This window comes from Melanerpes formicivorus, unplaced genomic scaffold (genome assembly GCF_026170545.1).
Source record: "Melanerpes formicivorus ecotype bairdi unplaced genomic scaffold, bMelFor1.0.p_v2 SCAF_17, whole genome shotgun sequence".
In the NCBI taxonomy this organism is placed as follows: Eukaryota; Metazoa; Chordata; class Aves; order Piciformes; family Picidae; genus Melanerpes; species Melanerpes formicivorus.
Window position 1 is genome coordinate 8,807,302 of NW_027142369.1, and position 25,665 is coordinate 8,832,966.

At 39.2% G+C, this 25,665-nt stretch overlaps 1 long non-coding RNA gene across 1 annotated transcript; it reads left to right on the forward strand.

Annotated features, from left to right (window-relative positions):
* Window positions 1-1,352: 1,352 nt before the first annotated feature.
* On the forward strand, window positions 1,353-18,389 carry LOC137446506 (uncharacterized). Its single transcript, XR_010988661.1, has 4 exons — window positions 1,353-1,539; window positions 9,742-9,855; window positions 14,198-14,309; window positions 18,323-18,389. It is a non-coding gene; the product is annotated as an uncharacterized lncRNA (long non-coding RNA).
* The last annotated feature ends 7,276 nt before the right edge of the window (window positions 18,390-25,665 follow it).

Consider the following 25,665-nt stretch of genomic DNA (forward strand, 5'->3'; position numbering starts at 1 on the left):
TTTACAGAACTATAGAATCACTGAATCACAGAATGTTAGAAGTTGGGAGGGACCTCCAGAGATCATCATCCAACCCCCTTGTCAAAGCAGGAACACCTAGGGTAGTCTGCACAGGAATGCATCCAGGCAGGTTTTGAAGGTCTCCAGAGAAGAAAAATCCACTACCTCTCTGAGCAGCCTGTTCTAGTGTTCTGTCACTCTCACTGTAAAGAAGTTTCTTCTCATGCTAAGGTGAAACCTTCTATGTTCAAGTTTGTATCCATTGTTTCTTGTCTTATTACTGTACACCACTGAAAAGAAGTTGGACCCCTACACTTGACACCCACCCCTGAGATACTTATAGACATTGATGAGATCCCCTCTCAGTCTTCTTTTCTCAAGACTAAACAGCCCCAGTTCTCCCAGTCTACCTTCACAGGGGAGATGCTCAAGTCCCCTAATCAGTTATCTGTATTAAGGTCACACTAAGATGACAGTTGGAAACTGAAAAACTAGAAGGAAGCTGGTAGGCAAATGCACTTGCCCCTCTGGCAAGGACAGTAGAAACATACTACAGGACAGGTGCTGTTGTACAAAGTTATGATGTGAACAGATGAAGAATTACTTGGTTGTGCTCAAAACAATAGTACCACACAGGTGTAAAGCCAAAATTCTAACCCATGGTTCCTAAAAAATCTTCCAGGTAATTCCTCCCATTCCTGTTCCCTCAAGTATAACACTGTGCTTGGACACCTGGATGTCAAAAGATATCGTTTGTGCTGGGTTGGCACTCTGGAAACAAATCTTTACTTGACAGCAGCATACTCTATTGTAAGGAAGAGTATAGGAATATTGTACAAGCTGGAGACTTTTTACCAGTGACACTGAAACATGAACACTCAAACAAGTTGGCTATGGGTTGAGTATCAAACACTCTCAGTAACAAGATCAAATCTATGTTCAAGAGCTGGAAGCCAAAGTGAAGCAGCCCTTTTCCTTTTCTGAAAAGTTGGTATGCCTCTTGGTTGAGAACTGAAGAAAGAGAAACATAGGCTAATATGTTCCTGAGACCAGGTCATTACAAAGCTGTAGATTAGAAACTGTAAAAAGAAAAGTCCTAAGGAAATGGCACTTAAGTTAATGAAAACTAGAATTCTCTTGTCATAAGTCAGAGAATTAATCTACAGAAAAAGTTCAAACTTCATTTTATCATGTCATCTACTTACAAGGTTTGACTAAGTGGTTAATGCAGAAAAAGAATATATTCCCAGAATTTGAGCAGTAATTCAGTCCATTGTAACTGGAAAGTGATCTGCATTTCGAAATATTTTAGTTACTGATTTTCAGTGTTTATCTTTGCCCTCCAGGAATCAAATCAAAGTGGGATTCTCACTTGAACATCCAAGGAGGAAAAAAAAAAAAAAAAAAAAAAAAATATTTAGAAACAAACTCTGAGTCTCAAAGAACATTAATATTGAAGTTATATACACAACTGAAACACATCATGGGGAAAATCCCAAGATCAAGCCATTTCCCAGAGACATTTGTCTCAGTACTCAGGTATGAGTCCTATTTCCAAACACTGTGTTTGCCTTGTTTTGTACTGGTATGGTCAAAGGAAAAGGTATGTAATTGATTTTTTGGGTTTGAGTCTAAGTTTTACCTATTTCTTATTCTCACCTGTGGCGACTTTACCATCTTTTATTTTCCATGCTAGGATGGCTTGCTTAATTACGATCCCGAACTCTGACTGTTCTTCAACTGACATGGCTTTTTACCAGTCATACATTGAGTTTGTAGCGCATCAGACCCCTAATGGGAAGGTCGTGAGTTCAAGCCTGCAGTGGGCAGTAGTGTCCTCCCTACTCTAATCATGAGGTCTGTGGTGACAGGTTGGACTCAATGACCTTTGAGGTCTCTTCCAACCTTAGTGATACTGAATACTGAATACTGACTTGTTCTTTGGACAAAAATCCTCAGTTGATACCTTCTCATGTGCAGAAACAGAGCTAATTTTTCTTCACTGTATGTGGATCATGCCTTACCTAAGCTCAGTGCAAAGATGGGGTCAGTTGTACTGTGTGTTAAAATTCTTCATATCATTGGAGCGTGTCTGCACTAGAACTTTATATCGCTGTAGCTACAACAGTGCAACTTCACTGGTGCAGGCATCAGTGTAATTAATGCTGGGGGCACAACAGCCTGATTGGCTTTATTCGTAATGAAGACTAAAGATGGAGCTTTCAAAAGTGCTGAAGTGACTTAAAAGAGTAACTTACTTTGTATTTGCAGTTCACTGATTCCTTAATCACTCTTAAACAATGTCCACATAAAGAGATTTTATCCACACCAGCCAGAGTACTGTAGTCATACGGCTATATTCATAGTACAGAACTAGACTCTTTATTTCAGATAAGAAACACTATAAGAAGTTATTTTTGTGGGACTTATCTAAATATCATATATGTATTCATATTGAAGTAGAGCACCTCTTGAACTGAAACAGCATAACCCTCTGGTGAACGAGCACTAGGGGATTTTGATAATCCAGCACCCTAACATTGTTGTTCCTTTTGCTAGATAGTCAGGATTTTAGATGTGGTCACGTTTTGTTGATGTTTTGGTTTTTGTTTTTTTTTCAGAGGGCTGATTGAAGAATTTATAAGCCAGTGGTGTCTGAACAAAGAAAATCTCAAATCATATGGCTTACTGGTTTCTTCTACAGAACAGAATGTAGCTGGTCAGCTCTGTCCTCACTAGCAAATGTCACTTGAGCTATAAGGAATCTATATTGGGTTTCAAGGAAAGGGAGAGTTTTTGCAAGAAGACCATTTTATTTCTACAGGCTACTGTATTTCTGCTAGCAGTGCTAGAAAAGCAAGATTATGGTGTGTGTGTTTAATACAAAAAGTAGATTTGCTGATATAACTGTTATTTGCACTGTTTATATTCAAATGTCTTAAAAAAAAAAAGCACATCAAAATTTATGGATAGTAAGAATGTGCAAATCAAAATACTTATCTTCTTTTTATAGACTAAAATCAAATTACTCCTCAGATTTTTCTGTTACTGAATATTAAAATTGCAGTGTCTGTAAGTCACTTGCTTTTCTGAGAAATGTATATTCCAAAACCAAAATTGAACACCACACCAAGACTTTATAATGTTATAAAATTTTCTTAGCAATTATTACTTGTCCTAATATATTAGCCTTATATCATTCTTAAACCTGCCCATTGCAGGGGATAGTAGCTCACACCACAAGCAGATTCTTAATTAATTACTTTGTAGCCTGCTAGCTTAAAAATACAGGTCAAAAAATGATATGTTAACCTTTCTTTTTTTTTTTTTTTTTACCCTAATAAAATAATCAGCTTGTTTTGTGACCTGTAATTCTGGATCTGATTGAGTTTTCAATATACTGTAATTCACAGATTTTCTCCCCTCTAGCACTAGGTTTGTATCTGTCACATGGTTTTCAGTGTTCCTAATGAGCTGTTAACAAGCTGTCAATTACCTATGCAAATGAGGCAAGCAGAAATGGAGGGGTTGCTATACCTAGAGTTAAAGAGTTCTACCTTGGATTGTTACAAAATAAATCATTTCAGTTTTAATAGCTGTCTTTGCCCATGTGGCTTGTATCAGGTAGACACTTTTTCATTATAGTATTTACCTAGTAGTAAAATGCTGCAGGGGACTTTAGGGGTGATTAAAAAAGTTGAGGGGGAGGGGAACTCACACAAGCAACTTCACTTATTCCTAGTTTGCACCTTCTGCTCTTCTTGGGTCGGGGCTACAAGGGTACAAGCTGTCAGGTGTCCTTAGCCCGGCTGAAATCAATGACAGTTCAGGAGTTTAGGCCTGATCCTGACAGAGTATTTAACAAAAGTCCTTGTCAAGATATGTAAAGGAACATCAAGTGTATATAAAGAGAGGAGCTAGGAATTGAAATATTGAATTTTGGAGAGAAGGGTACATTTTGTTTATGTATTCTCGGCCTCCTAAGGGCTTCCTACAGAAAAACCTAGAAGAAGGAATTTTGCACTTTTATTTGTGTTATACTGTAAGGAATTATTTCCTTTTTACTAAAGCAAATGAAATTTTGCCTTTCCCTTTGCTTTATCTTGCAATTGATGCTTACTGTAGAATACTTTGTGGTATTTTGTATGAAGAATGTTACATAAAATCAAATCTCATTCTGTTTATGACCCCCCCCCCCCCCCGTAATAACGGTCTATCAATATTTCCATTATAAGCCCCTATTGTTGAGGGCTTTAAAACTCACCCATAAAAATTCACTCAAGACTGCAGTACCATTTACAAAGGATAAACATCCCTTTGGCTATTTTTGAGATAAAGTTAGTGAAATCAAGAATGGAAAGGCCTGTGTGACCAACCTAGTGGCTTTCTATGATGGTATAACTACATGACTGGACAAGAGAAGACCAACAGATGTCATCTCTCTGAACTTTTGTAAAGTCTCTGTCACAGTACCCCACAACATCAGTCTCTTTAAGATGGAGAGATGGATTTGATGGTAGACTGTCCAGTAGATAATGAATTGGTTGGATGATTGCATACAAAGGGTAGTGGTCAACAGTTCAATGTCCAGATGCAGACGGTGACAAGTTGTGTCCCTCTTGTCTCTATAGGGATCAGTGCTGTACAATATCTTCATCAATGACATTGAAAGCGAGATTGAGGGTATCCTCAGCAAAGTTGCAGATGACACCAAGCCGAGTAGTGTGATTGATAAGGCTGAAGGATGGAATGCCATCCAGAGGGACCTGAACAGGTTGGAGAGGTGGGCTGAGGAGATTCTCATGAGGTTCAAGGAAGCAAAGTGCATGGTCCTGCACCTGGGTCTGGGCAATCCTTCATACCAATATAGGCTAGGGGATGACGAAATTGAGAGCAGGCCTGCAGAAAAATATTTGAGGGTGCTGGTGGAGGAGAAGCTGGACTTGAGCCCACAATGATCACTGGCAGCCCAGAAGGCCAATCATATCCTGGGCTGCATCAAAAGAAGTGCGACCAGCAGGCTGAGAAAAGGGATTTTGCTCCTTTACTCTGTTCTGGTGAGACCTCACCTGGAGCGTTGTGTTCAGCTCTGGGGCCCCTAACATAAGAAAGACATAGACCAGCTGGAGAGGTTCCAGAGGGCTGAAGCATCTGCCCTGCCAAGACAGGCTGAAAGAATTGGAATTTTTCAGCCTAGAGAGGAGAAGGCTCTGGGGACACCTTACAGTTACATTTCAATATCCGAAGGGGACCTACAAGAAGGCTAGGGATGCATTGTTTAGAAGGGCTTGTAGTAATAGGATGAGAGGCAATGGGTTTAAACTGGAGGAGGGTAGATTAAGGTTGGACATAATGAGGAAATTCTTGACAGTAATGGTAGTAAAACAGTGGAACAGGTTGCTCAAGGATGTGGTTGAGGCCCTGTCCCCAGAGACACTCAATATCAGGCTTGATGTGGACCTAGGCAGCTTGATCTAGTTGGAGATCTCCCTGCTCACTGCATGGGGGTTGTACAAGATGACCTTTGAGGGTCCCTTCAAACTTGATGCAATCTGTAAATATGTGAAATGTGATTTTTAGAGGTTTTCTCTGATTTTTAAGTACATGTGTGCTTATATGTATATTTGTATCTTTAAAGATGGATCAGAAACATAATTTCTACTATTTAAGAAAGAATTATCAAAAAGCACCTACAAAAGTGAGAGGATTGTGTTGCTTTGCTCCAGTCCATACCTAATCAAGGGTGCTTGTTAAATCTTCTGGCAGGATCAGGCTTAAACTCAATTATCATTGATTTCAGTGGTGTTAGGGACACCTGACAGCTGGTAGTCCCAAACCAAGACAACCAGAAGGTGCAAACCAGGAAAGAATGAAGTTACTTACGTGAATTCCCCTCCCCCTTAACTTTTTAATTGCTTTCAAAGTCCCCTGCAGCATTTTATTACTGGGTAAATCTGCTAACTCAGCTGAAAGGTTGTTGGCACATGTACATTTCTTCTGTCCTTATGTCCATTATGCTTAAGGTTCAGAGGCCAGAAATTGTGCATGCTGAAGCCAGGAAGACTGGGGTGAAGCAGGGAGAAGTGTTCTGGTAGGAAGCCAGAGAGATATAATGACATGAAAACCAGTAAATAGAAATTAATTAAAAATCAAGAATGCCTTTTTAGATGGAAGAAACCCCAAAGAAATGTTCTGTGGGGGAATTAGCCGGCTAAATCTTTCACCGATCAATCTTGATGGAAGCTTTCTGGTCAAAATGTCAGTGTTAACTTTATTTTCTGCTGGTATGTACAATAATCCTTTTGTTCCATCTGCAAACACTAGGGGGTAAATTTTTAGCGTGATGCTTGGGGATTTAGCTGTAGGACTCCCATTAACGATAATGGGAATCATGTAGCTTGAGCACTCTGCATTGTGCTGAATATTTACCCCTCAGTTCAGAGCACTCTCTCATTGAATTTTTAATTATATTTACAGATAAATTCCATAACCAAATATCATCAGCTCTCAAGCAGATTGTTTTATTAAAAGGTGCAGATTTCCAACTTCATTTTGAGCTGCAACCTACAGCGATTGGTTTAGCAACTGAGTAATTTTTTTTAAGTATCTATTTAATAATGCTGGATTTGTCAGCTTCAGAATGTTTGGGAGATGATAAATATTAGAAAACATCCCACCCTGCATGAAAGTGCCAGAGAAATGCAAAACATGAATATTGTACCTTGTACTGAGCTTTCAAAAGGTGTGTCATGATACATCTTCTCTACAAGCTTTTTCTGGGAAATGCTACATCTGCATAAACCTGTGGTAAAATGAGCAGTAGTATACAAACATTCAGCAATACTATGACATGATCATGTGAACCTCATTAAGTTCAACAACGCCAAGTGCAAAGTCCTGCACCTGCATCAGGGATATCCCAAGCACAAATACAAGCTGGGCAGAGAATAGCCTGAGAGTCCTGCAGAGAAGGACTTGGGGGGTGTTGGTGAATGAAAAACTGAATATGAGCCATCAATGTATTCTTGCAGTTAGAAGGCCAGCTGTACCCTGGGCTGCATCAAAAGAAATGTGGCCAGCTGGTCGAGGGATGTGTTCTCCACCTCCTCTCTGGTTGATGAGACTCCACCTGCAGTAGTGCGCTCAACTGTGAGGCTCCCAGTGTAAGAAAGACACAGACCTGACTGAGTGGGTTCAGAGGAGGGCCATGAAAAGCACCAGGGGCTGGAGTACTTTCCCTGTGAGGACACAATGAGAGTAGTGGGGCTGTTCAGTGTGGAAAAAGCAAAAGGGAGACCTTATAGTGGCCTTCTGTACTTTAAGGGGGCCTACAGGAAAGATGGGGAAGGGCTCATTATCAGGGAGTATAGTGATAGGATTTAGATTAGGTATTAAGAATAAATTCTTTACTGTGAGACTGGTGAGACACTGGAACAGATTGTGGAAATAAGTTGTGGATGCCCCCTCCAAGAAAGAGTTCAAGGCCAGGCTGGATTTGGCTTTGAGCAACCTGACCTAGTGAAAGTTGTCCCTGCTATGAGTTTGAAACTAGATGATCTTTATGCTCCTTTCCAACACAAATCATCATATGGTTGTATGATTGTATGACATAGAAGGTATAGTTTTGTTTGCATTTGTGAAGATAAATGATACAAATAAAAAATGTTAGGAGATTTGACCAAAGCCAAAGGATTTAATGTAGAGAGAACATCAGAATTCAAGAGTCCCCTACTTCTGTGCTCTATGGCCTATACTTACACAAAAATCTAACACCAGTATAAGCATATATAGAAGATACAGTACACATACTGGTCTGATAAACTCCTCCCTGAGGCACACTCACACTTTCAGTTGCCTTGCAGCTCTTACTTCCTGAAATAGCTACAAGCAGCTCTTCTGTGACCCTGTAGAAATAACCTGTGAAGTAGGAATGATTCTGCTGGTTTATTTCACATTTGTCTAGCTGGGACAGTAGATATGCTCTTTGTTATAAGATACAGGTTAGGTTAATCTCACTTTCCAGATGTTTTGTAACTGAGATTTCAAGACAGCTCAGCTGGTTGCAGAGGGCTGTGGTGTAACTATTTTTCTGATGCAGCTATTCTGGAGGACCTCAGGGCAGTCCTCAGCTGTTGTCAGCAGAGGTATTACAACTAAGAGCACAAACTATAACTTTTTAGTGCTACTCATGACTGATGCATTATATGTGTCACTTTGGCTTGCACCAGTGGACTGGAATGATACAGGGAAATACCAAGATCAAAAAAGCTCAAAGGTGTTTTGATTGAGCCTTCTTGTGCCCTCTGGTTTCATCTCATACAATAATTAGTTGTCCTCAGTTGAAACGTGTTTCAAAATGTGTGCCCATAAAAAGCTTGCCTGCGTAAGATGTTGCCTTTGAAGATTTCTTTGGTACTCTAAGAAATTTATAAACTTAAAATCCCTTCATAATCAATACATAAGAATTGCCCTCCTGTGAAAGAGTACACCTTGACTCCTTTAGGAAGTATGACGTTTTCTATGAAGGGGTAACTGCATTCCAGCTACTGACTTGAAAGTCCCTCCCAGGGTTTCTATTTAATCCATTCAATTCATACTAAAATCATCAAAGTTCAGATAAAACATGTACTGCTTTCTCACACTTCCCAGTAACCTCTATGTGTGTTCCCAGAGTTCAGGTTTGCAGTCCTGTATTTCCCTGTATACTGGAGAAGGACTGGTGGAGCATCCATTTGATTTTGGTGGAACATCCATTTGATTTTGGTGGAACATAACTGACAACCCATCTCCATCACAGAATTGTCAGGGTTGGAAAGGACCCCAAGGATCATCTAGTTCCAATTCCACCCTGCCAGGGGCAGGAACACACTCCATTAGATCAGGTTGCTCAGAGCCACATCCAGCCTGGCCTTAAAAACATTCAGGGATGGGGTTTCCACTTCCACTCTGGGCAACCTGTTCCAGTGTTCCACCACCCTTATGGTGAAGAACTTCTTCCTGACATCTAATCTAAATCTACCCTCCTCTAGTTTGGATCCATTTCCCCTTGTCCTATCACTATTCAACACCCTAAAAAGTCCTTCACCAGCTTTCCTGTAGGCCCCCTTTGGATATTGGAAAGCCACAATGAGGTCTCCTCGTGGACTTTATTTGTGGCAGCAGTCTTGAATCAGCATTGATTTCCTCTCTCAGTCAGTGGAAATCCCCATTAGGGTTGATAGCTGGAGATCAAACCATAATATCCTTTGGAGCAAAAATGAATAATGATTGGTCTCTCTTCCCAATGCTGGTGATTGACAGTAGAAGACAATGAGTGAAACTCTGCAATATTTTCCCAAAAAAAACTTATTTTTTGTATGCTAATCTTATATCTGAATATATATCCTAATCCTAGTATTCATACCTCTGCCCTGGGTAATCATCAGCCCATCTCTAATGTTTCTTTTGTTCAGAAAAGGTAAACTCTTCTCACTTTTCAATAGCAGATTACACAAAGGGAACTTCATGGTATATATTACACTCACAAAGCAGTTTTCTCCATCTTGCAATCACTTAAAAAAAAAAAAATAAAAAACTTTCTTCTTATCTCATCTTCCTTCCTGCATGAATGTCTGAGATAATCAATGAAGTTCCTGTGCAGAGAATAAATTGAGCTTGAATGGCTCCTCTTAAACTGTACAATCAAAGAAAGAGGAGGTTTTTGCTGATGATTTTGATATTCAGTTTAACTTTCTTCACCAGGCTGTCAGCTCAATGAAAGTCAGGTCAATCTGACCACACTCTTCCTAAAGGATCCTCATCTGAATCATCTACTGGAGTATACATCTCATGACAAATCAATGACAGAATTGAGAGGTATGTACTTTGCCCAGAGACTTGGGGGCTGATTGTCTTTTGCCATGCATCTTATATAGCTGTTTAGGTGAGCACAGCATGGGTGTGAGGCAATGCCTGATAGCAATGGTAATATTTAGTATCTGCATCCTGGTGACGTAAATGGCTGCCTGAAGATGCAGGACAACAGAGATACAGACCTCTGCCTTATAGCTAGAAGTATTCTTATGTCAGTTGTGCATGGATATGGCACTCATACATACAAAGAAACTGGTTCTGTGAAAGGGTGGTAAACAATTTTAAACTAAGATTCTGAAGGGGCTGATTCAGGAATCTGAGGGGTTTACAGTCCAGATGTTAGGAAACAAAACACTAAGCAAAGTATAAGACCTTGCAGAGACCTGTCCTTCCTTCTCTCAGTGTAATTTGAATTTCTTAGCCAGAAGCACTGGCTGCAAGTTTTGGGGTACAGGGGTGTAATGGTCCTATGAAGTTACAGTATGGTGAGGCTGCTGCACAAAAGCAACACAAATGTGTAACAAATGTGAATAAACACAAACACAGCTTCCCCCCCCCCCCCCCCTTTTCTGCTAAATTATCCAGATCCAGCCAAAGTTCTCAGGAGTGAACAGTTGTTTGAATAAATTCAGATCTGTCTCAAGGGTTACTGCCCTCAGGCATTTACCAGTATAAGACTTTCCTGATGAAGATAAGAGAACTGTAGAGAAGAAACAAAACTCTGGGGCAGATACGGAGTACTGGAAAACTGGTTAGTTTGAGAAAGTTCCTTAAAATTCACCTTTGGTGTTGCTGAAGTGGTACTTTGCACTGGGGCCTGAGAAGTTTAGTTTGTGAATCAAATTCATCTGTTCACAGACAAACCCTCATGACTCATCCTCCCCCTTTCCTCCCACAAGTTCTCTTCTGAGCTTGTCCACATCCTGATGTGCATGAATGAAGTGGTATGCATAAGAAAAAGGGTATTATAACCTGGGTAATATCTATTATATTGCCCTCTATTAGCTTTTATTTTGAAAGTGCGCTACTGCATTATTTCTTTTGTGCCAATGCTATTCCATCAAGGCCAGTACTGACTTACTCAGTTGTATCAGTGATTCCTCCTAAGACAACCTAGACAATATGTTGCAATATATATTACCCTATGTGCTTTTTATACCAGTCTTGCAAATATTCTACAAATTTTGCAGCCCTTTGGGCAAATTCCATTGTCCATAATTTCTAATTATGATTGCTGATTATTAGAAAATAGAGATGTAATTTTTATACAAATAAGAAAGACTAGCTGAGTGGACACAATTCTTTAGGAAGATTAGGAATGAGAATTTTACTTCAGCTCACATTGTAGAAAGATTTTCAGTTGTCTTGTAAAAGAAGAAATGACATACATTAAATAATTCTGGAATTGTATATGCTACAATACAATTGTCAAAAGTAAAATATGAATTGAAACACGTTTTCACATTCACTCTGAATTACAATTCTATTCAGATTTTTTTTTTCCAGATGAATAAATGAATTAATGTTTGTTCCTTCAATCTTAAGAGCATTAAAACAATGCTGCTTTTCTGTTTTGTGATTGTAATTTTAGAGCAATAATATTACATTTCTATTCTAAATATATAAACACTATTTTAAGACAGTGTTGGCATTTAGGAACACTTTAAAGTATTTTCATTTTTATTTTTTAAAATAGTTCCTTACCATGCTTATGTTCTTTCCAGGAAAAAAATTGTCATTGCTGAAGTACTTTTAAAATTCCTTTGTATCCCATATTAGTAGTGAGACATGCTGATGTGCAGTGTTTTTCCTTAGTAATGTATGTATACAGTGAAACTTTCTATGAATGGTGAGCGACATTCATTAGCCTTAAAAGTCTTAATCCAAATACAAGAGGCAGCCTGATCCAGATTGTGTAAGTAGCCAGTCTGCCATTTACAAGCAGTGAGGGCAAGGCTGTTGTGTTATGCAGCACAACTTGGAGAGAAGTGTAGCACTCTTGGCTCTGCTTGTGCTGTTTACAGCTCCTTGGGGGTTGCTCTGGTTTGTGTGAGATAACCTGGAGCATATAGTGCAGTAGCTGGGCAAAACTGTAGCATATGTTCTTACAGAGACGAGTGCTGCCAGTACCCTGTGGGGCAGGACTGGTCTGTCCCAGCTAAAGTTGTCTTCTCTGGGTTGCCTTATGCCTGCTCTGCACACACAGGCAGTGCAAGGGGCAGGCAATGGAGAGGGGGTGTTTTGAGTGTCCATATTTAACGAGTCTGAAGTGAGAATGTGCAGGATTCAGGCAGGATTCAGCATTCCTGGCCATGTTTCACCCCTTAAGACAGAGATGGTGAAATTTAGTAAGCTCCCTGCAATTGGAGTCCTGACCTTTTCCTATGGTCACTCAGCGAGCCCAGACTTTTTGTTTGTTTGATTTTGGACACCATCCTATTCAAAGACAGAGCTCCCTTGCCTTCTTGCCCTAAATTTTCACAATGTGTCATTGCATATTGGTCAGAGTGATGACACTTGTCTATTTGAGAGATGAAGCTTAAGTGTATGCAAGACAAGAGAGAAAAGAGGTGGGTAAAGAGAGTTTCTGGCAGGCATAAGTGAAAAGCAGGAAGTATGTTTAGCAGAAAGACCAAGCTGAAAGGCATGTAAATCCAGTTAAGAGCTTGAAAACAGGTAGCCACATTAAAGGAAGTGGAAATAAAGTCAATTAGTGGCAGGAGGCATTAGTTAGAGGTGTCAGCTGGTGAACAGTAACTAATTTGATATGCTCTAATCACATAGTTTGGCTATTTGATTACCAAATTGAGGTCCCAACACTGCTCTTTCCAGGGCAATCATTTCAGAAAAAAAGGTTAGCTGGAATCATCCTGAAATGTGATCCATTCCTTAATTGAAATTAGTTTTAAATAGGTGTATCACATGACATAAAACTCAAGAAACAAATAGTTGCTGAGCCATAATGTGAAACATCACTTCTCAGGGAAGCTGAGAATGCTTGAACAAGGACTGGGGACTGGGCTAGCCTGTGAATGTTCACATGGAAGCCCACATACGCATACACAAAGAATGAGCCTTTAGAGTCACTATGCTTTCTGCTGTGCTCAGTCTCTAACTCACTGTTGACAGTTGCTCCTCTTGGGATGATATGGGTCATGAATGGCAGGAATCAGCTCATTTCTCAGTGACTAGTTGGTAGAGATGAACTAAAACACATTCAAATGTTCTATGTATTTTGTACATCCTCACAGGAGCTTGGGCAGTACTGTTTATTATTTGACATTAACAGCAATGGATGAGTAGGGGGGAAAAGAGGAAACAAGAGACACAAAAGGCATTTTTTTTTTTCCTGATGATCAATGGTTTAGCAATTTTCTGAGTCAGAGTTTTTATCCAGAATTAAGCTATACTCTATAAATTTTCTTAATCCTTCTAAAATGACTAGGGTTTTTCTTGTCTCTTTAAACAATGTTGCAGTAGAAAATTTGTACAGTTCTGTTAATCTGTGAAAAAAGTGGGTTTGTTTCTTCTGACAATGTGGGAAGAGGACTAATCAATGCCCGTGTACTTCCACTGGGTGCTTTGTGGCCTTATGTACCTCTGCCAAATTCAGCTCAGTTATTTACCTTGATCACTAAAACCCATGAATTTCTCACCTATCCTTTGCCCTCAGCTATGCTGCCCCTTAGTTCTGCTTTTTCTAGATCTTTGTCATATTTGATGACTGGTTCCAGGCATATTCAAGGTTTTCCTCTCTCTGCCTGATTTGCCCATCCAGTTGTTGGTCTATATGAGGCAGGAAGAGGATGAATGTCCAGTGGGAGAAGGCTTCTCTCGTAGTTTCACCATTGCATTTCTAAAAATACTTTGCCCATTCTGGAGCCCAACTCAAGTCTGGACACAGGAAGAGCTCTTCTTATGTCACAGGCAGTATTTCTAGTGTTTGTGATTTGTTAAGTGTAACAAGAGAGTGCAGTGCGTATGTCCTTTAAAGGATCTATTTGATATAACAGTGTGTCTGTAATCACAGAGGTCACGATTCAGCACAGCTACCCATCTTTGTGCAGAGAAACAGCTTCAGTGATATGCTTTGAGTTAGGTATGTGCTTAACTATGTCACGTTGTTTTAAATCACTGATGTGAAAGGTGCACATAGGACCAGCTCAATGAGAAAGTTTTTATTCTTGCTTGCATGTGAAAAAAAGTATCCTAGTAATTTTTTGAAAGTAATTTCTTTTTATATGTTGATCTGGGGATCAGCAGCAGCAGACCTTAGCACCAGCAACCTACAGCAGACTGCAATGGCTCTGCCTTTAATACACTTCTACCTCTGTGTGTTATACAGACATAATACTGAACACACGAGTCAGACAGCTGCCCTGAGGCATCCTCCGTAAAAACTTTCATATCACAACGGAACTGAGGGTACCGTTATAACACCACGTCTCCTCTTCATGGTAAGAATTGTTCTGAAAACGACGCAATGTCATGGAAATGTTATAATAGACACATCCAGAATATAGAGGTGAGTTAGTTGTCCCCAGTGATATATTTAAGCTGCTTCTTCTCCTATATACAGAGAGTAGGTTAAATATAATTAACACTGGGCAAAGGGTCTTTTTACTTTGCATACTTTATAAGTTCATTACTTCAATTATCAGGGAGAAAAAAGGGGAAGTGCATTTCTTAATATCTGCTGGTATAAGCTTCTCTGAGTGATTTCCATTGTAACATGCATTTTGCTCTCCAAGAAGCGTGAATATTTTTTTCTCTTCCTAAATCCCATAATTGGTTTATTGCTACATTAAAAAAATCTAAATAATCATTCTGCTCCCCACAATAAATTAGACACAACATCTAGCTCCGAAAATGAACATTTCAATATCTTCAGACACACAATGACATCATATCAATATTTAAAATCATTTTATGCATGTATTCCAGGTTGTCCAACTTCATTAAGGGCATTCATCAGCCCTCCGGCTACAGTGTATTCCCATCGGAGTTGTAGGCCTCAGGCCCTACCAAACAGAAATTTAAACTAACTTGCCTTTTTAATTCATATTATTCTCAAATATTCTCTTTTTTTAACCCCCTGTCATGACTAAGACATTTAGACCTAACTATGATTTTGTGCACATCAATATTTAACAGAAAAAAAATCCCAATTTTTATGTCAGAAATGGAGTATATGAAAATAACAGCCTTTCCCCTTTAATTTATCTTCTATTTCTCCATCCATCCCTATTTCTTGGGTGCAATAATAACTTTTCTTCTTTCAATGTTGTATGCTAAGTTAATAATTTGAGCTACAGGTTGCTGTGTTTTCATGTTTAAAAATTTACAAACATTTCAAACATATTAAGTTTCATTATTTTTCTCTTTCTCTTTACAAAATAATAATAATAAAACCCCTCTTGATGTATTTTTTATACAGCTGAGGATGCACAGCATGAATACATATCTCTGCTAGTGGCAACAAAACATGTTGTATTAGTACAAAAAAATTTCCTCACAAACAAAACAGTCTTGCCATTGTGCTGGTCTATGGGACAGCTGCAGATCTGCTCTCCAAAATTCTCTCCTTCAAAATTTCCAAGTAAAACTCACATACGCAATATAGCCCAGGAAAGAAAACTGTGATATCAGAAAAACTTTCTTTGCTACTGGCCAGACTGTGTAGATTTGGCTGAAGCCTCGGATTTATCCTTCCATATTTGTGTGGAAACAGTTTAAATATCCATCATTTATTACTAAAAATAGGATGGAAGCATATGGAAGTAGCCAAGTTAATACAATGTGCATCTAAGTGTGGGACAAGCCTGGGAGAGGTACTGTGGACTGAAAACATAATGGTGTAATCTACGTCAGTGTATTAGCAATTTTCTCCAAAATACTCTGACCATGTCATAACCACGTACATGGCTGAAGACCTAACGTGCATATACTGATGGGCTATGACCCATTTTTCTACAAAAGGGTAGGTGAAAGGAACAATGAAAAGAAGAAAGGAAACAAACAAACAAAGCAAGAAAACCCAAACCAGTAACCTCAGAGATAGGATTTCGATCTTTTTTTCTAAGTGGCTTTTTTTTTTTTTTTTAATAACTTTACCACTCTCCATTTCAATCTGCTGTCTATGTCTCTCTTCCCTGTCCCTCCCCACCTTGTTTTAGTATTCCTGTGACCACTTTACCTCCTTATGTTACTGCAACCCTCCCTGTTTCTTCATTTTGTTCTGGCTTTCACAGCTCTCTGGATTGAAGACCTCTCTTAGGTATGACACACAAGGCAATCTGTCAAAGTAAGGAAAGTTCAGCACCCCCACTTACATGGGGTTCCTTTGGTGGTGGTACAACTAATCATCATGTATGTATTATCCAACTATAAAGAAGCAGCTTCCTCAGTCCTGGATACCATTCCCATAAAGCAAAGTTCTGAGGATCAGTTTCAAAAAGACATAGAAATCCACAAAAAAGATTCAGCCTTCTAAGGCCAAAATTTGCTGTGTGAAAACACTCTTCAGCTCAAAGCAAGTGGAAGCAAGTTGAGGGATTCCACAGAACTATACCTTACTACACTGAAGAAGCAGCTTGAAATACTCCCACTGCAGTCCAAAAAGTTCTATAGTGAGGTGTGGGTTTTTTTAAACCTAATTACTATCAGCCTTATCCTTTAAAAGCACTCAGGAAAATGTCCCACTTTACAGCTATGAAGGGCTCTGAGTCATTTTGTCTCTGTTTCAGTGAGGATTATCCTTACCATGATGGAGTCTGCTATACCAGGCAGTTCCATATTTCTTCACTTAGAGTCTTCAACATGCAGATGGTCCTAGAAAAGAGTACTGCTGGTGACAACCATCTAGTCATTGAAGGCAGTCTAGAATTTTCTGGTTTTGTCTCTATAGTTGTCTGGTAACATGACTATGGAAGAGTTGTAGCTGTTGGAGGAATCTGTCCACTTTGAAACTACTAGCAGGTACTCTGTGATAAATGACTTCACTTCCTTCCTGAAGACCATTCAGTGGTGTGGGCCAAACGCATTCTCCTAGCACTCTACAAGAACAAACTAATCCTGCCATTTCCATTTCCAGCCAGATTCTACCTGCAAATTTAAAAATAAGAACTGGAAAAGAGATGTTTGAGACAGGGAATATCCCTGACTGTTTAAGTAGATCCCCGAGAAGGATGACAATGGTGGTGATGGTGAAAGGGTAGTCAGGATTCAATCCCTGGACACTATTGCAGTAAATTATACGGTTAATAATAACAACAACAACAACAACAAAACCAACAACAACACAGGAAGACAAAGGGTGTGAGGCATGTGAAATGATCACAGTAAAGAACAGGATGTGGGAAGAGGACTTTGAAAACAGAGCTGGGAAGAAAAAAAATCACTATCATGGAATAAAGAGAGAAGGCAACAGATAAAGAGGAAGAGATGGAGAGAAAAGGCAAGGAGACAGGCAAAGAATAGAGAGAAAGACATGAAGAAATACTAAGTAATAAAAGAAGGATTTTAGGAAAACTGGAGAGATACTTAAACTGGAGAAAGTCTGAAAGTGAAGCTAAGTGAGAATAAAGAGAATAGAAAAATAAAAAGAAGGTTTGATAAAGAAATGTGGAAATATATGTGGGGGAAAAAAAAAGAAAAAAAAAAAGAGCGATTCTATGAAGACGGAGAGAAAATATGAATGGGAAGCTAAGGGTTATTTTCTGCTTTGTAAAGTACTGGAAACCCGCCCATAAAAAGGGCTATATAAAACCTTGTCATTACTGTTGCTTATTTATTGCCCCTTTCGCATCAGGCAGGTTATACTGATGAAGATATGTCCAGGCCTTGAAAGAGGATGGTACCACTTTTGATACAAGTTTAGAGGTCTATATTTATGCTTGCAGACAGACTTATTTTCTTTTGTGGCTGTAGGATCCTCATGACTGAGACCTGAGTAATGTATATCAAAGGATGGACTGATGAGATATTATTTTCCTCTGGGTCTTGGGCTCCACATTCACACTTTGCCAGGACAGGTACATCCCACACATGTAATACTTATTCAGGTTGTTGACAATTCTCACTCTCATGAGGTTGTGGGCATTATGGGGAGTAGTGTTTTGGGTCAGGCTTAAAGTACATTGGGAGAGGAAGGCTCATGGGGGAGATTGCAGTGTCAGACTGCACTGTGCCTGGCTACAGCCAGTGCTTTTTGCTTTCTCATCTTTGTGAACACATCATTCATTCGTAAATTTTTAAAGGGGAAAGAATCATTGTTTAATGAACCTTTTGTGAAGAAAACAGAGAGGGGGGAAAAAAAAGAAAACACTGTGTGCTCCCTACTCCCTAGACTTATGACCTGCATAGCTCCAATTGTTGTGTTATTTAGATAGCCTTCCTATTTAGCAAACATTAAATTTGTATTGTATTGCAATGCAATTTTTTTTTTTTTTTTTTTTTTTAATCCATGCAGCTGGGATTCACTGCAGGAACATGATGGATCAGGCAAAGGAGGGGAGGCAAGGACAGCCATCTCCAAAATGCTGTAGGTGTGCCTTTCTGGCTTTACACTGGTTGCACTTAGGCAGGTACAAGCAGACAGAAATCAATGGCGGCAGCCATGTGAATGTGGTCAGGGTTGGTTCCTCCATGGATTTTTACTCTTTTGAGTGTTCTGAAAATGCGAGTGTGCGTGTTAAAACTGCCCTATGAGGCAGCTTTGACATGTGGGGCTGCCTGGCACAAACACAGCACATAATAACACAAAGTATTTGGCAGCGTTACAGGGCTAATCTTTACGTAACTGTTCCTGAACTTCTCTAGTGCACTGAGCACAAATAAGACTTCCATCAGCCTTTGGCTGCATGCAGATTGTCTTGTGTCACTTGCTTCTCTGCTGAGCAAATACTGGTTATGGTTATGGCCAGGAAAACCTCTTTTTGCATTCATAACTGACTCTCCCTAAATTGTCTCCTTGTTTTCCAAGGCTATTCATGAATCATAGATGTGTTTATCAGGATCATCCCTTTTTATAGAATTCTTCCTCTTAAGCACAGATGTATGCAGGAAATACATTGTTGTGGATTGTTTTCTGGAGACCAGTGGGAAAACGTGTCTGATTTTTCAATGGTTGTTCCCCTGTTGACTTAAAGTCATAGAAGGAGGGATGTTTTTTGTAGTTAAGACACTGGTTTGGGGCTTTGGAGACCTGAGATTGGATTAATGTTTTATCCCTTCTACCCTTTGCCTCTCTTGTCAGATTTCAATGTAAGCTCTTTACAATTATCTCCTATGGTTTTGTTGCTTGGTTCAGTGGGGCCTGGTCTCCATTAAGTCTTTTGTGCTGCAGACAGTGACACCAGGACACATACTGACAATAACAAAATCAGGGAAAGAAAATAAAGACTAGAGTTTCCCAAGTGCCTCCGGTCAGTTCTGGTAATTGGCCTCCTGCTCTTGCACAAAGGCAATCAGGTGCAAACATTTTATTTGGCAGGCAGAGGATGACTGTTTCTAGATGTCTCCCCCAACCTCAGGTACCATCATCCACCCAGTGGCACCTCACTACCCACGACATTTCTTGGTTTGGGTGCTCTTTTCACTCAGCATTGCGCAGCCACAACACATGTGCTGCTGCACAGTAAAACCATGTGGCAAATATATGAAAGTATGTATGTTTCTGAATGCTGGAAGACAGCCCTGGTTTTGTTGGCAGTGTAATTGAATTTCCTCCTTTCCTTGGAGTGGGGCTCACATCATTCCTCCGATCCACAGACATAAATCATCATTGGATTTCTCCTGGAGTGTCAGTGGGCTGACAGCCTGCATGTTTTCCTACAGCAGTCACTCTGGAAGGGGCAACACCTCTGCCTTGATACTCAGGAAGGTTGAACTCTCAGCTTTAGGCTCATCTCGCTGCCTACACAACATGGTGTAGGTCAAAACAGGGACTTTCTCCTGGTTCTTGAGTTAAACTTAGCTCACAAGGAAATGTTGCATACCAAGAGAGAGTCAAAGCAAAAGGAGATTGCCAGACCCAAATGTTTCATAGCTGCAAAGATGGTTTCTAAATACTGAGCTTTAAAAATAATTTCATTTGCATGGAGAGGGAGATCTTCCTATTTGCCTGCTGGGATTTGGAGTCTGTAGTTTCCTGAGGATGTATTTCCAAGATTTTATCATGAACTGCAGAGGCTAGAAAACACACTCTCATGTTAAATGAAAGCTAAAATTCCCCCTAGTCCTGCACATTGAAAATCTGGAGCTTTAACCCTGACTAACTGACAACAAAATCTTTAGAACTGGCCCGTGCAAGATGTGTTTCAACAAAGAAAGAAAAATCCATACAAAAATGTTGTTAAGCAGTCTTAGGCAAGTGCAAGACTTAAGGAAGCAGGCATTTAAATTTAACCAGGAAGGAGGAAAGGCATTTTCTATGATGCAAAGGATGTTCATGTAGCCAAAGGTAAGGAGACAGGGTCACCATGGTCTATTCCCAGGATCATCCTATCACTTCAGCAGTGTATCGATTTGTGGATCTTTGCTAAGCATACAAACCAGGTCCCTAAAATTCTTTTCAATCCTTTGAAGGAATGATTTTTTTTTTCCTCTTGTGCCTACTTTTTTCTCCATCTCCCTTTCATTTCCAACATGTTTCAGGGCAGGAGGGGATTAATGTTATTATTTTAATTATTCTTCTGTTTTTGTTTTACATAGGGTTCAATTTTTAAATAATTCATGAGTTTGCCTACAATGATAGAATGTTTTTTGATTTGCTTCCAAAAAAGAAGTGTGTGATTAAAAAAAAAAAAAAAAAAGACTGAAGTGCTCTAGTAATTTTAAATTGTTAAGCATAGTACATGTCCAGGACTCTGCTCCTTTCCAAATGCAATATTTAACTCTTCTTTTTTTTTTCCCCCTCCTGCTTTTTTCTTTTTTTTTTCAAGACCACTTCATTTTGTAAGTGAATAGGATGCTCTGGGCATGGGCACTGTAAACCAATTTAGATTTTGTAGATTGTTTCAATAATCTGAAGAGTACTCCAGGCTTTTTTAACTATTCACCACATGCCTGAAAACTCATTCATTTTTTAACTGAACTGACTATATTTGGGATAAACTCTGCTGTTCATCTGAAATTGTTCCCTTCTCCATATCCATAGTATTCCAATTCCAATACTGAAATTTAATACAACATTTTGTTGTAAAAATATATTTACATGCCATAATATTATAGGCCAATACTCTATTTGCCATAGAAGATCATGGAACAGATCCTCACGGAAGCTACACAGGAACAATGGAGGTGATTTGAGACAGAGAGCATGGCTTCACCAAGAGCAAGTCCTGCCTGACAAACCTAGTGGCTTTCTGTGATAGTGTAATTACATCAGTGGACAAGGGAAGACCAACAGATATTTAAACTTTTATAAAGCCTTTGACACAGTCCCCCACCATATCCTCCTCTCTGAGTAGGAGAGATATGAATTTGATGGGGGACTGTCCAGTGGATAAGGAATTGGTTAGAGAATTACATGCAAAGGGCTGTGATCAACGGCTCTATGTCCAGCTGAGGGAGCTGGAATTGTTCAGCCTGAAGAAGACACCAGGAAGACCTAATAGTTGCTTCCAATACCTAAAGGACATCTACAAGAAGGCTGGAGAGAGACTATTTCTGAAGGCCTTTACTGATAGGATGAGGGGCAATGGTTTTAAATTAGAGAAGAGTAGATTTAGGTTGGATGTTAGGAACAAGTTCTTTACCATAAGTGTGGTGGAAGACTGGAACAGGTTGCCCAGGGAGGTCAGACTCAGTGGGGTTCTGAGCAACCTGATCTAGTTGAGGATGTCCCTGCTCACTGCAGGGCAGTTGGACTAGATGACCTTAAGTGGTTCCTTCTAACTCAAACCATTCTATGAGTCTATGATAGTATTTTTATTACAGCGTGCCCTGTGGTCTGAGGCAGTGTCACGTCATCACTGCCAGCCTACTGCAGGAGACGTTCCATAATTATGCAAGTCAGTGCTTACAGTTTTGGGGTTTTCCTCCCCCAGAATTTCTCCTGTGATCAGTGCTGAGGATCAGTTTCTTTTATGGCTTTTTAATCCACAGATCAATATTTAAATAGATAAAACATTCAGTACCTCTAAGGCACACATACTTTATTTTCAATTTTGGTAGTGAGTGAATTGCATCAATAAAGATCTCACAGAGCATCAGAACCAGAGGCAATTTAAATCCTTTTCCTCCTTCCTGTTGCACACATTACCCTTGTGTCATATAGGGTACAGCATTGTGCAGTACTTATTCTGTTGAACTGTTACTTGTTGCTCTTCTTCAAGGGTTACTTATATTTCAAACACCACCTGGAAGAGAGAGCTCATTCACTGTCTTGTGAGGATTTCATACCCTTATTCCCTCTCCTGCCTTTACCTTGCATATAAAGCTATTTCCTATTTCATATTTCTATAAAAGAGTGCCTGCATTTCTGAAAAATATGAGCATCTTCTTTAGAGAGGCTCTATGCTATCTGAACTAATTAAAGCTTAATGCTAGGGCAGTGTCTTTTCCTATTTTTCAGTCCTGATGTCTTATTCCATTCTGTTCTATTCACAGTTTGCTTTGATCTGCTACTGGCATAACTTTCTGCTAAATGAAAAGAAGCATTCATACATGGAGGACACACAAACATCCTCTGGTTTAAGACCTCTGTGGCAGTTCTGTGCTGCTCCTGGGGAAGCAGCTGTCCTAAGACTAGTTTTGCAGTGTCTTTCTTGTAGGGAGAGGCTTTGGGGATGTTTCTTTGGTGGTGTGTTAGCAGATGTCTTGCTGAGACACTATTGCTGAGACCATAGCTTGTTTTATGTCTTAACATTTTTGTTTTATTGTTTAATGGAGGTGCAAAGTGCTTTGTATTTACACTCTTAAAGGACACATTCTTGTGATAGCAATTAAAGACTTTTTGGGATTCTTATGGCAAGGCTCTAAGGACAAACCAGAATTGAAACTTAAGTTTCAGTCCTAAGTTATTTTGAGCCTGGTTTGCAAGTCACTTCAGCTGAATTTTGCAGTTCTTAACAATTAATGATAATTCTAATAAGAAAAATAATCTAGTAGAGGTGAATAATTCATAGACAGAGAAAACTTTTGAAAATATATAAATTCTATTACCAGTTAGTAATTGCTGACACAGTCTACATCATAAACTCATGAATTTTTCAGGAACCTTGCAGGCATAGGGTTAATTCTTCTGCACTATATACATTCTTGCCTTACAACACTTTTTTAAAAACAAACAAACAAACAATCTTAATTTATATCCTTGGAATTTAAGTGTTTATTAAGGAGATAGAATATAATTCAGTATTCAGTATACTGAATAATAATAGAATAGAATAGAATAGAATAGAATAGAATAGAATAGAATAGAATAGAATAGAATAGAATAGAATAGAATAGAATAGACCAAGTTGGAAAAGAACTTTATTAGAATAAACCTTTATTAGAATAAACCAAACCAGGTTGGAAGAGACCTTCAAGATCATCGTGTCCAACCCATCAACCAATCTAACCCACCCAAATAGCTAACCCATGGCACCAAGCACCCCATCAAGTCTCCTTCTGAACACCTTCAATGACGGCGACTCCACCACCTCCCCGGGCAACCCATTCCAATGGGCAATCACTCTTTCTGTATAGAACTTCTTCCTAACATCCAACCTGAACCTCCCCTGGCGCAGCCTGAGACTGTGTCCTCTTGTTCTGGTACTGGCTGCCTGGGAGAAGAGACCATCATCAGCCTGTCTACAACCTCCCTTCAGGTAGTTGTAGAGAGTGATAAGGTCACCCCTGAGTCTCCTCTTCTCCAGGCTGAGCAACCCCAGCTCCCTCAGCCTCTCCTCATAGGGCTTGTGTTCCAAACCCCTCACCAACTTTGTTGCTCTTCTCTTTGAGATCATCGAGTCCAACCTATCATCCAACTTCATTCTATATTTAAGTTTTCAAGGAAAGAAATAGCTCTAGGAACAAGAGAGGTGGAGAATCTGGAACTTAATGTGCATAGCATTAGGATTTCAGCCAATAGTGGCTATTTCTTTGCATGGCTGTCCCTGCCTTGTTGGGAAAACTATGCTATTTGAAAGGCATCACCTTTTGAATTAAATGCTCCTAGCCATCCAAGAAAATAAAGATCTCACAGCTGAAAGAGTGGTATCTAATCAACTTCTGACTGGTTGATTATTTTCTCCCTAGTTAATATCCCTGAAATTTCAATTGGGTATTAATTCTTTTTCTTTGTTTAGAGACAGAATTTTTAATGTGTTAAATACTTGGTCTGTCTCACCTCTGATGGAGCTGATTTTCAGGAGTAGCTAAAAACTTTCATCATCTACACAAAGCTCTCTGTTATTTTGGGGAGAATATATATACATGTTCTCTAATGCATATATATTAAAGATATGTTACAGGTTTGCTACAACGTTGTGGCATGAATGAGAGACAGAAGAATGATTCCACATAGTTCAATTAATTTTTAAGAAGACATCAGAAGTGTTTTTTCTTACCTTCTCAAATAATAATGCTAGCTAGATTCTGGGTGATAGTTCCTCATACAAATATTAAGGTAATGTTATTGTTAAATTAAATTTACTACCATCTAATTTTATGATCAAAGACAAAATTTCAGATACAATTTCAGAAAGCAAACCACGATTTTGTTCCCTGATGCTTAGCATTGCAGAATTTAATGTTCTTTTAATTTGCCTCTTTTTTTTATTTCTCTCTCTCTCTCTTTTTTTTTTTTTTTTTTTTTTTTTTTTTATAGACATCAATGAAGCACTGTATTTAACCCCAGAGTAAATGAAGAATGACAGAATTTCCTTCAGAAAGTTGCATGTGAAGGAATCATTTGCTAATATAGTGATGTATTATCATTCATCCTTGCATCTGTCCAGTTACCCATAGATCCATCCAAGCATAAGATATAGTGTAGGAGGATTCTGTTCTGCAAGATTAAATCTTCAGTTAAATGAACCTAAAGTGTCTTAGGGTGTGTCTAGAAAGCTATCCTAGTGAGAATAACAAACAAAAAAAGTGGGAGGAGATGATAAACACATCTTCATAAGGCTATATGTACAACCTAGAGACAGCTGTTTATTTCATAGTGATTTCCTTGTATGTCCAAGCAGTTGGTTTATTTTTTGATCTAATATAAAAAAATATGAAGAAGCTCAGTCTACTTAGCAAAAATACATGACTGAAAACCTTAAAGACCTTCCTGCTAGATCTGCTCATGTCCCTGAAAGTATCAGTAGATTCAAACATATTAGGAGTCATGCAGCATCCTCAATATAAACAAGCAGAGGACAGAGACCTCCAGTTACACAAGACTATGCAGAAGGACAGAGGAACTACAATAAATTAATCTTCTTAAACTCCCCAGATGATGATGACTTTTTATCTTTTTTTATTTTCCCCATGATCTCTATCCACAATTGTCTCTGCCAGTTACAGGATATTGTAACTAAACGAGAAAAACCGTCTGATATCTGTACAGACTTTGAGATGTTTTCCATGGAGGAATGGTTTAAATGATACTGGTTCCAGCATGGAGTTCTTCATTGTCTCTATCCTTGGAGAAACTCCAAATCTGACTGCAGAAGATCCTTAGAAACCTGTTCTAGTTGACTCTGCTTTGATCATGGGATGAAACTGGATGATCTCTAGAGGTCCTTGTCAGCCTCAGCTATTCTGAGATTCCATGGCTGTCAGTGGGGAGAATAATAAAACTAAATGAAAACATTGAAAGTTTTTCCTTGC